At 39.1% G+C, this 10,026-nt stretch overlaps 14 non-coding genes across 14 annotated transcripts; all 14 read right to left on the reverse strand.

Annotated features, from left to right (window-relative positions):
* Nucleotides 1-369: 369 nt before the first annotated feature.
* On the reverse strand, nt 370-441 carry TRNAC-GCA (transfer RNA cysteine (anticodon GCA)). The gene has a single exon. It is a non-coding gene; the product is annotated as a tRNA-Cys (tRNA).
* A 572-nt stretch (nt 442-1,013) lies between these two features.
* On the reverse strand, nt 1,014-1,085 carry TRNAC-GCA (transfer RNA cysteine (anticodon GCA)). Its single transcript has one exon. It is a non-coding gene; the product is annotated as a tRNA-Cys (tRNA).
* Nucleotides 1,086-1,808: 723 nt separating this feature from the next.
* TRNAC-GCA (transfer RNA cysteine (anticodon GCA)) lies at nt 1,809-1,880 on the reverse strand. Its single transcript has one exon. It is a non-coding gene; the product is annotated as a tRNA-Cys (tRNA).
* Nucleotides 1,881-2,603: 723 nt separating this feature from the next.
* TRNAC-GCA (transfer RNA cysteine (anticodon GCA)) lies at nt 2,604-2,675 on the reverse strand. Its single transcript has one exon. It is a non-coding gene; the product is annotated as a tRNA-Cys (tRNA).
* A 572-nt stretch (nt 2,676-3,247) lies between these two features.
* TRNAC-GCA (transfer RNA cysteine (anticodon GCA)) lies at nt 3,248-3,319 on the reverse strand. Its single transcript has one exon. It is a non-coding gene; the product is annotated as a tRNA-Cys (tRNA).
* A 572-nt stretch (nt 3,320-3,891) lies between these two features.
* Nucleotides 3,892-3,965, reverse strand: TRNAC-GCA (transfer RNA cysteine (anticodon GCA)). Its single transcript has one exon. It is a non-coding gene; the product is annotated as a tRNA-Cys (tRNA).
* A 723-nt stretch (nt 3,966-4,688) lies between these two features.
* On the reverse strand, nt 4,689-4,760 carry TRNAC-GCA (transfer RNA cysteine (anticodon GCA)). Its single transcript has one exon. It is a non-coding gene; the product is annotated as a tRNA-Cys (tRNA).
* A 572-nt stretch (nt 4,761-5,332) lies between these two features.
* Nucleotides 5,333-5,406, reverse strand: TRNAC-GCA (transfer RNA cysteine (anticodon GCA)). The gene has a single exon. It is a non-coding gene; the product is annotated as a tRNA-Cys (tRNA).
* A 570-nt stretch (nt 5,407-5,976) lies between these two features.
* Nucleotides 5,977-6,048, reverse strand: TRNAC-GCA (transfer RNA cysteine (anticodon GCA)). The gene has a single exon. It is a non-coding gene; the product is annotated as a tRNA-Cys (tRNA).
* Nucleotides 6,049-6,620: 572 nt separating this feature from the next.
* TRNAC-GCA (transfer RNA cysteine (anticodon GCA)) lies at nt 6,621-6,692 on the reverse strand. Its single transcript has one exon. It is a non-coding gene; the product is annotated as a tRNA-Cys (tRNA).
* A 723-nt stretch (nt 6,693-7,415) lies between these two features.
* Nucleotides 7,416-7,487, reverse strand: TRNAC-GCA (transfer RNA cysteine (anticodon GCA)). The gene has a single exon. It is a non-coding gene; the product is annotated as a tRNA-Cys (tRNA).
* Nucleotides 7,488-8,210: 723 nt separating this feature from the next.
* Nucleotides 8,211-8,282, reverse strand: TRNAC-GCA (transfer RNA cysteine (anticodon GCA)). Its single transcript has one exon. It is a non-coding gene; the product is annotated as a tRNA-Cys (tRNA).
* A 572-nt stretch (nt 8,283-8,854) lies between these two features.
* On the reverse strand, nt 8,855-8,926 carry TRNAC-GCA (transfer RNA cysteine (anticodon GCA)). The gene has a single exon. It is a non-coding gene; the product is annotated as a tRNA-Cys (tRNA).
* Nucleotides 8,927-9,498: 572 nt separating this feature from the next.
* TRNAC-GCA (transfer RNA cysteine (anticodon GCA)) lies at nt 9,499-9,572 on the reverse strand. The gene has a single exon. It is a non-coding gene; the product is annotated as a tRNA-Cys (tRNA).
* Nucleotides 9,573-10,026: the final 454 nt, after the last annotated feature.

A 10,026-nucleotide genomic window follows, 5' to 3' on the forward strand; every position in this document is an offset into this window, starting at 1 on the left:
AATCGTCAGGAAGTGCATTAGACCCCAGCACATGTGTATTTGGCAGCAGATGTAGAAGCCCAAAGTTCTTCTGCTTTGCTAATTTGAGTGGAGGACTTACATTGTAGACATTTTGTAGCTTTTGCTGTTCTTTTGCAGGATCCTTTAAAATACGTATGGAAAGAAAAACCAAATTTACTTTGGATATGTAAAGAAAAGAAAACTTCAGATATGTGGTTGCTTGGAGGGAGCATGTGAACTTTCACCAAGTTACTACGATTCTGCAGCATAACGGGATATTTTGATTATTGTAGTTCTCTTTATTACTGCCTTGAGAGTATTGGTTTATGTAAAGAGATTAGAGAAAGAGCAAAGAGCTAGATCATGTCAAGGGGGCACTCGGATTTGAACCAAGGACCTCTCAAACTGCAGTCGAATGCTCTACCACTGAGCTATACCCCCACGCTCTGTTCAGCTTTTCTGACCATTTTAAATAGTTTCTCTCATGTAGTCCATGAAAACATTTCAAGCGTTAACTTGGAGTTTGTTAAGGTTGGACAGAGTTAAATGATAACTCTTAGAGACTAGAGATGGTCAATGAGACAGTAATAAATCCAGGTTGCATGCAAATTGAATTAATATTGTAGGCAGCTTGGAAATGCGTTAATCATCAGGAAGTGCATTAGACCCCAGCACATGTGTATTTGGCAGCAGATGTAGAAGCCCAAAGTTCTTCTGCTTTGCTAATTTGAGTGGAGGACTTACATTGTAGACATTTTGTAGCTTTTGCTGTTCTTTTGCAGGATCCTTTAAAATACGTATGGAAAGAAAAAACAAATTTACTTTGAATATGTAAAGAAAAGAACACTTCAGAAATGTGGTTGCTTGGAGGGAGCATGTGAACTTTCACCAAGTTACTACGATTCTGCAGCATAACGGGATATTTTGATTAACGTAGTTCTCTTTATTACTGCCTTGAGAGTATTGGTTTATGTAAAGAGTTTAGAGAAAGAGCAAAGAGCTAGATCATGTCAAGGGGGCACTCGGATTTGAACCAAGGACCTCTCAAACTGCAGTCGAATGCTCTACCACTGAGCTATACCCCCACGCTCTGTTCACCTTTTCTGACCATTTTAAATAGTTTCTCTCATGTAGTCCATGAAAGCATTTCAAGCGTTAACTTGGAGTTTGTTAAGGTTGGACAGAGTTAAATGATAACGCTTAGAGACTAGAGATGGTCAATGAGACAGTAATAAATCCAGGTTGCATGCAAATTGAATTAATATTGTAGGCAGCTTGGAAATGCGTTAATCGTCAGGAAGTGTATTTGAATGTCCCACTTCCATGACGCTCACAATTTGCATAATAATCTGCATAAAAGATAGAATGATGAGCATGTTACGGACCATGGCCGCAAGAGACTCTTTCGTCAGACCCAGAAACTTCTCATTCTGCAGTTGCCATTTCTGCCACTGCATTAGACCCCAGCACATGTGTATTTGGCAGCAGATGTAGAAGCCAAAAGTTCTTCTGTTTTGCTAATTTGAGTGGAGGACTTACATTGTAGACATTTTGTAGCTTTTGCTGTTCTTTTGCAGGATCCTTTAAAATACGTATGGAAAGAAAAACCAAATTTACTTTGGATATGTAAAGAAAAGAACACTTCAGATATGTGGTTGCTTGGAGGGAGCATGTGAACTTTCACCAAGTTACTACGATTCTGCAGCATAACGGGATATTTTGATTATTGTAGTTCTCTTTATTACTGCCTTGAGAGTATTGGTTTAAGTAAAGAGATTAGAGAAAGAGCAAAGAACTAGATCATATCAAGGGGGCACTCGGATTTGAACCAAGGACCTCTTGATCTGCAGTCGAATGCTCTACCACTGAGCTATACCCCCACGCTCTGTTCAGCTTTTCTAACCATTTTAAATAGTTTCTCTCATGTAGTCCATGAAAACATTTCAAGCGTTAACTTGGAGTTTGTTAAGGTTGGACAGAGTTAAATGATAACTCTTAGAGACTAGAGATGGTCAATGAGACAGTAATAAATCCAGGTTGCATGCAAATTGAATTAATATTGTAGGCAGCTTGGAAATGCGTTAATCGTCAGGAAGTGTATTTGAATGTCCCACTTCCATGACGCTCACAATTTGCATAATAATCTGCATGAAAGATAGAATGATTAGCATGTTACGGACCATGGCCGCAAGAGACTCTTTCGTCAGACCCAGAAACTTCTCATTCTGCAGTTGCCATTTCTGCCACTGCATTAGACCCCAGCACATGTGTATTTGGCAGCAGATGTAGAAGCCCAAAGTTCTTCTGCTTTGCTAATTTGAGTGGAGGACTTACATTGTAGACATTTTGTAGCTTTTGCTGTTCATTTGCAGGATCCTTTAAAATACGTATCGAAAAAAAAAACAAATTTACTTTGGGTATGTAAAGAAAAGAACACTTCAGAAATGTGGTTGCTTGGAGGGAGCATGTGAACTTTCACCAAGTTACTACGATTCTGCAGCATAACGGGATATTTTGATTAACGTAGTTCTCTTTATTACTGCCTTGAGAGTTTTGGTTTATGTAAAGAGTTTAGAGAAAGAGCAAAGAGCTAGATCATGTCAAGGGGGCACTCGGATTTGAACCAAGGACCTCTCGATCTGCAGTCGAATGTTCTACCACTGAGCTATACCCCCACGCTCTGTTCAGCTTTTCTGACCATTTTAAATAGTTTCTCTCATGTAGTCCATGAAAGCATTTCAAGCGTTAACTTGGAGTTTGTTAAGGTTGGACAGAGTTAAATGATAACTCTTAGAGACTAGAGATGGTCAATGAGACAGTAATAAATCCAGGTTGCATGCAAATTGAATTAATATTGTAGGCAGCTTGGAAATGCGTTAATCGTCAGGAAGTGCATTAGACCCCAGCACATGTGTATTTGGCAGCAGATGTAGAAGCCCAAAGTTCTTCTGCTTTGCTAATTTGAGTGGAGGACTTACATTGTAGACATTTTGTAGCTTTTGCTGTTCTTTTGCAGGATCCTTTAAAATACGTATGGAAAGAAAAACCAAATTTACTTTGGATATGTAAAGAAAAGAAAACTTCAGATATGTGGTTGCTTGGAGGGAGCATGTGAACTTTCACCAAGTTACTACGATTCTGCAGCATAACGGGATATTTTGATTATTGTAGTTCTCTTTATTACTGCCTTGAGAGTATTGGTTTATGCAAAGAGATTAGAGAAAGAGCAAAGAGCTAGATCATATCAAGGGGGCACTCGGATTTGAACCAAGGACCTCTCGATCTGCAGTCGAATGCTCTACCACTGAGCTATACCCCCACACTCTGTTCCGCTTTTCTGACCATTTTAAATAGTTTCTCTCATGTAGTCCATGAAAACATTTCAAGCGTTAACTTGGAGTTTGTTAAGGTTGGACAGAGTTAAATGATAACTCTTAGAGACTAGAGATGGTCAATGAGACAGTAATAAATCCAGGTTGCATGCAAATTGAATTAATATTGTAGGCAGCTTGGAAATGCGTTAATCGTCAGGAAGTGCATTAGACCCCAGCACATGTGTATTTGGCAGCAGATGTAGAAGCCCAAAGTTCTTCTGGTTTGCTAATTTGAGTGGAGGACTTACATTGTAGACATTTTGTAGCTTTTGCTGTTCTTTTGCAGGATCCTTTAAAATACGTATGGAAAGAAAAAACAAATTTACTTTGAATATGTAAAGAAAAGAACACTTCAGAAATGTGGTTGCTTGGAGGGAGCATGTGAACTTTCACCAAGTTACTACGATTCTGCAGCATAACAGGATATTTTGATTAACGTAGTTCTCTTTATTACTGCCTTGAGAGTATTGGTTTATGTAAAGAGTTTAGAGAAAGAGCAAAGAGCTAGATCATGTCAAGGGGGCACTCGAATTTTTGAACCAAGGACCTCTCGATCTGCAGTCGAATGCTCTACCACTGAGCTATACCCCCACGCTCTGTTCACCTTTTCTGACCATTTTAAATAGTTTCTCTCATGTAGTCCATGAAAGCATTTCAAGCGTTAACTTGGAGTTTGTTAAGGTTGGACAGAGTTAAATGATAACTCTTAGAGACTAGAGATGGTCAATGAGACAGTAATAAATCCAGGTTGCATGCAAATTGAATTAATATTGTAGGCAGCTTGGAAATGCGTTAATCGTCAGGAAGTGTATTTGAATGTCCCACTTCCATGACGCTCACAATTTGCATAATAATTTGCATGAAAGATAGAATGATGAGCATGTTACGGACCATGGCCGCAAGAGACTCTTTCGTCAGACCCAGAAACTTCTCATTCTGCAGTTGCCATTTCTGCCACTGCATTAGACCCCAGCACATGTGTATTTGGCAGCAGATGTAGAAGCCAAAAGTTCTTCTGTTTTGCTAATTTGAGTGGAGGACTTACATTGTAGACATTTTGTAGCTTTTGCTGTTCTTTTGCAGGATCCTTTAAAATACGTATGGAAAGAAAAACCAAATTTACTTTGGATATGTAAAGAAAAGAACACTTCAGATATGTGGTTGCTTGGAGGGAGCATGTGAACTTTCACCAAGTTACTACGATTCTGCAGCATAGCGGGATATTTTGATTATTGTAGTTCTCTTTATTACTGCCTTGAGAGTATTGGTTTATGTAAAGAGATTAGAGAAAGAGCAAAGAGCTAGATCATATCAAGGGGGCACTCGGATTTGAACCAAGGACCTCTCGATCTGCAGTCGAATGCTCTACCACTGAGCTATACCCCCACGCTCTGTTCAGCTTTTCTGACCATTTTAAATAGTTTCTCTCATGTAGTCCATGAAAACATTTCAAGCGTTAACTTGGAGTTTGTTAAGGTTGGACACAGTTAAATGATAACTCTTAGAGACTAGAGATGGTCAATGAGACAGTAATAAATCCAGGTTGCATGCAAATTGAATTAATATTGTAGGCAGCTTGGAAATGCGTTAATCGTCAGGAAGTGCATTAGACCCCAGCACATGTGTATTTGGCAGCAGATGTAGAAGCCCAAAGTTCTTCTACTTTGCTAATTTGAGTGGAGGACTTACATTGTAGACATTTTGTAGCTTTTGCTGTTCTTTTGCAGGATCCTTTAAAATACGTATGGAAAGAAAAAACAAATTTACTTTGAATATGTAAAGAAAAGAACACTTCAGAAATGTGGTTGCTTGGAGGGAGCATGTGAACTTTCACCAAGTTACTACGATTCTGCAGCATAACGGGATATTTTGATTAACGTAGTTCTCTTTATTACTGCCTTGAGAGTATTGGTTTATGTAAAGAGTTTAGAGAAAGAGCAAAGAGCTAGATCATGTCAAGTGGGGACTCGGATTTGAACCAAGGACTTTTCGATCTGCAGTCGAATGCTCTACCACTGAGCTATACCCCCACGCTCTGTTCAGCTTTTCTGACCATTTTAAATAGTTTCTCTCATGTAGTCCATGAAAGCATTTCAAGCGTTAACTTGGAGTTTGTTAAGGTTGGACAGAGTTAAATGATAACTCTTAGAGACTAGAGATGGTCAACGAGACAGTAATAAATCCAGGTTGCATGCAAATTGAATTAATATTGTAGGCAGCTTGGAAATGCGTTAATCGTCAGGAAGTGCATTAGACCCCAGCACATGTGTATTTGGCAGCAGATGTAGAAGCCCAAAGTTCTTCTGCTTTGCTAATTTGAATGGAGGACTTACATTGTAGACATTTTGTAGCTTTTGCTGTTCTTTTGCAGGATCCTTTAAAATACGTATGGAAAGAAAAACCAAATTTACTTTGGATATGTAAAGAAAAGAACACATCAGATATGTTGTTGCTTGGAGGGAGCATGTGAACTTTCACCAAGTTACTACGATTCTGCAGCATAACGGGATATTTTGATTATTGTAGTTCTCTTTATTACTGCCTTGAGAGTATTGGTTTATGTAAAGAGATTAGAGAAAGAGCAAAGAGCTAGATCATGTCAAGGGGGCACTCGGATTTGAACCAAGGACCTCTCAAACTGCAGTCGAATGCTCTACCACTGAGCTATACCCCCACGCTCTGTTCAGCTTTTCTGACCATTTTAAATAGTTTCTCTCATGTAGTCCATGAAAACATTTCAAGCGTTAACTTGGAGTTTGTTAAGGTTGGACAGAGTTAAATGATAACTCTTAGAGACTAGAGATGGTCAATGAGACAGTAATAAATCCAGGTTGCATGCAAATTGAATTAATATTGTAGGCAGCTTGGAAATGCGTTAATCATCAGGAAGTGCATTAGACCCCAGCACATGTGTATTTGGCAGCAGATGTAGAAGCCCAAAGTTCTTCTGCTTTGCTAATTTGAGTGGAGGACTTACATTGTAGACATTTTGTAGCTTTTGCTGTTCTTTTGCAGGATCCTTTAAAATACGTATGGAAAGAAAAAACAAATTTACTTTGAATATGTAAAGAAAAGAACACTTCAGAAATGTGGTTGCTTGGAGGGAGCATGTGAACTTTCACCAAGTTACTACGATTCTGCAGCATAACGGGATATTTTGATTAACGTAGTTCTCTTTATTACTGCCTTGAGAGTATTGGTTTATGTAAAGAGTTTAGAGAAAGAGCAAAGAGCTAGATCATGTCAAGGGGGCACTCGGATTTGAACCAAGGACCTCTCAAACTGCAGTCGAATGCTCTACCACTGAGCTATACCCCCACGCTCTGTTCACCTTTTCTGACCATTTTAAATAGTTTCTCTCATGTAGTCCATGAAAGCATTTCAAGCGTTAACTTGGAGTTTGTTAAGGTTGGACAGAGTTAAATGATAACGCTTAGAGACTAGAGATGGTCAATGAGACAGTAATAAATCCAGGTTGCATGCAAATTGAATTAATATTGTAGGCAGCTTGGAAATGCGTTAATCGTCAGGAAGTGTATTTGAATGTCCCACTTCCATGACGCTCACAATTTGCATAATAATCTGCATAAAAGATAGAATGATGAGCATGTTACGGACCATGGCCGCAAGAGACTCTTTCGTCAGACCCAGAAACTTCTCATTCTGCAGTTGCCATTTCTGCCACTGCATTAGACCCCAGCACATGTGTATTTGGCAGCAGATGTAGAAGCCAAAAGTTCTTCTGTTTTGCTAATTTGAGTGGAGGACTTACATTGTAGACATTTTGTAGCTTTTGCTGTTCTTTTGCAGGATCCTTTAAAATACGTATGGAAAGAAAAACCAAATTTACTTTGGATATGTAAAGAAAAGAACACTTCAGATATGTGGTTGCTTGGAGGGAGCATGTGAACTTTCACCAAGTTACTACGATTCTGCAGCATAACGGGATATTTTGATTATTGTAGTTCTCTTTATTACTGCCTTGAGAGTATTGGTTTAAGTAAAGAGATTAGAGAAAGAGCAAAGAACTAGATCATATCAAGGGGGCACTCGGATTTGAACCAAGGACCTCTTGATCTGCAGTCGAATGCTCTACCACTGAGCTATACCCCCACGCTCTGTTCAGCTTTTCTAACCATTTTAAATAGTTTCTCTCATGTAGTCCATGAAAACATTTCAAGCGTTAACTTGGAGTTTGTTAAGGTTGGACAGAGTTAAATGATAACTCTTAGAGACTAGAGATGGTCAATGAGACAGTAATAAATCCAGGTTGCATGCAAATTGAATTAATATTGTAGGCAGCTTGGAAATGCGTTAATCGTCAGGAAGTGTATTTGAATGTCCCACTTCCATGACGCTCACAATTTGCATAATAATCTGCATGAAAGATAGAATGATTAGCATGTTACGGACCATGGCCGCAAGAGACTCTTTCGTCAGACCCAGAAACTTCTCATTCTGCAGTTGCCATTTCTGCCACTGCATTAGACCCCAGCACATGTGTATTTGGCAGCAGATGTAGAAGCCCAAAGTTCTTCTGCTTTGCTAATTTGAGTGGAGGACTTACATTGTAGACATTTTGTAGCTTTTGCTGTTCATTTGCAGGATCCTTTAAAATACGTATCGAAAAAAAAAACAAATTTACTTTGGGTATGTAAAGAAAAGAACACTTCAGAAATGTGGTTGCTTGGAGGGAGCATGTGAACTTTCACCAAGTTACTACGATTCTGCAGCATAACGGGATATTTTGATTAACGTAGTTCTCTTTATTACTGCCTTGAGAGTTTTGGTTTATGTAAAGAGTTTAGAGAAAGAGCAAAGAGCTAGATCATGTCAAGGGGGCACTCGGATTTGAACCAAGGACCTCTCGATCTGCAGTCGAATGTTCTACCACTGAGCTATACCCCCACGCTCTGTTCAGCTTTTCTGACCATTTTAAATAGTTTCTCTCATGTAGTCCATGAAAGCATTTCAAGCGTTAACTTGGAGTTTGTTAAGGTTGGACAGAGTTAAATGATAACTCTTAGAGACTAGAGATGGTCAATGAGACAGTAATAAATCCAGGTTGCATGCAAATTGAATTAATATTGTAGGCAGCTTGGAAATGCGTTAATCGTCAGGAAGTGCATTAGACCCCAGCACATGTGTATTTGGCAGCAGATGTAGAAGCCCAAAGTTCTTCTGCTTTGCTAATTTGAGTGGAGGACTTACATTGTAGACATTTTGTAGCTTTTGCTGTTCTTTTGCAGGATCCTTTAAAATACGTATGGAAAGAAAAACCAAATTTACTTTGGATATGTAAAGAAAAGAAAACTTCAGATATGTGGTTGCTTGGAGGGAGCATGTGAACTTTCACCAAGTTACTACGATTCTGCAGCATAACGGGATATTTTGATTATTGTAGTTCTCTTTATTACTGCCTTGAGAGTATTGGTTTATGCAAAGAGATTAGAGAAAGAGCAAAGAGCTAGATCATATCAAGGGGGCACTCGGATTTGAACCAAGGACCTCTCGATCTGCAGTCGAATGCTCTACCACTGAGCTATACCCCCACGCTCTGTTCCGCTTTTCTGACCATTTTAAATAGTTTCTCTCATGTAGTCCATGAAAACATTTCAAGCGTTAACTTGGAGTTTGTTAAGGTTGGACAGAGTTAAATGATAACTCTTAGAGACTAGAGATGGTCAATGAGACAGTAATAAATCCAGGTTGCATGCAAATTGAATTAATATTGTAGGCAGCTTGGAAATGCGTTAATCGTCAGGAAGTGCATTAGACCCCAGCACATGTGTATTTGGCAGCAGATGTAGAAGCCCAAAGTTCTTCTGGTTTGCTAATTTGAGTGGAGGACTTACATTGTAGACATTTTGTAGCTTTTGCTGTTCTTTTGCAGGATCCTTTAAAATACGTATGGAAAGAAAAAACAAATTTACTTTGAATATGTAAAGAAAAGAACACTTCAGAAATGTGGTTGCTTGGAGGGAGCATGTGAACTTTCACCAAGTTACTACGATTCTGCAGCATAACAGGATATTTTGATTAACGTAGTTCTCTTTATTACTGCCTTGAGAGTATTGGTTTATGTAAAGAGTTTAGAGAAAGAGCAAAGAGCTAGATCATGTCAAGGGGGCACTCGAATTTTTGAACCAAGGACCTCTCGATCTGCAGTCGAATGCTCTACCACTGAGCTATACCCCCACGCTCTGTTCACCTTTTCTGACCATTTTAAATAGTTTCTCTCATGTAGTCCATGAAAGCATTTCAAGCGTTAACTTGGAGTTTGTTAAGGTTGGACAGAGTTAAATGATAACTCTTAGAGACTAGAGATGGTCAATGAGACAGTAATAAATCCAGGTTGCATGCAAATTGAATTAATATTGTAGGCAGCTTGGAAATGCGTTAATCGTCAGGAAGTGTATTTGAATGTCCCACTTCCATGACGCTCACAATTTGCATAATAATCTGCATGAAAGCTAGAATGATGAGCATGTTACGGACCATGGCCGCAAGAGACACTTTCGTCAGACCCAGAAACTTCTCATTCTGCAGTTGCCATTTCTGCCACTGCATTAGACCCCAGCACATGTGTATTTGGCAGCAGATGTAGAAGCCCAAAGTTCTTCTGCTTTCTAATTTGAGTGGAGGACTTACA

This window comes from Hyperolius riggenbachi, chromosome 7 (assembly GCF_040937935.1).
Source record: "Hyperolius riggenbachi isolate aHypRig1 chromosome 7, aHypRig1.pri, whole genome shotgun sequence".
Taxonomy (NCBI): Eukaryota; Metazoa; Chordata; class Amphibia; order Anura; family Hyperoliidae; genus Hyperolius; species Hyperolius riggenbachi.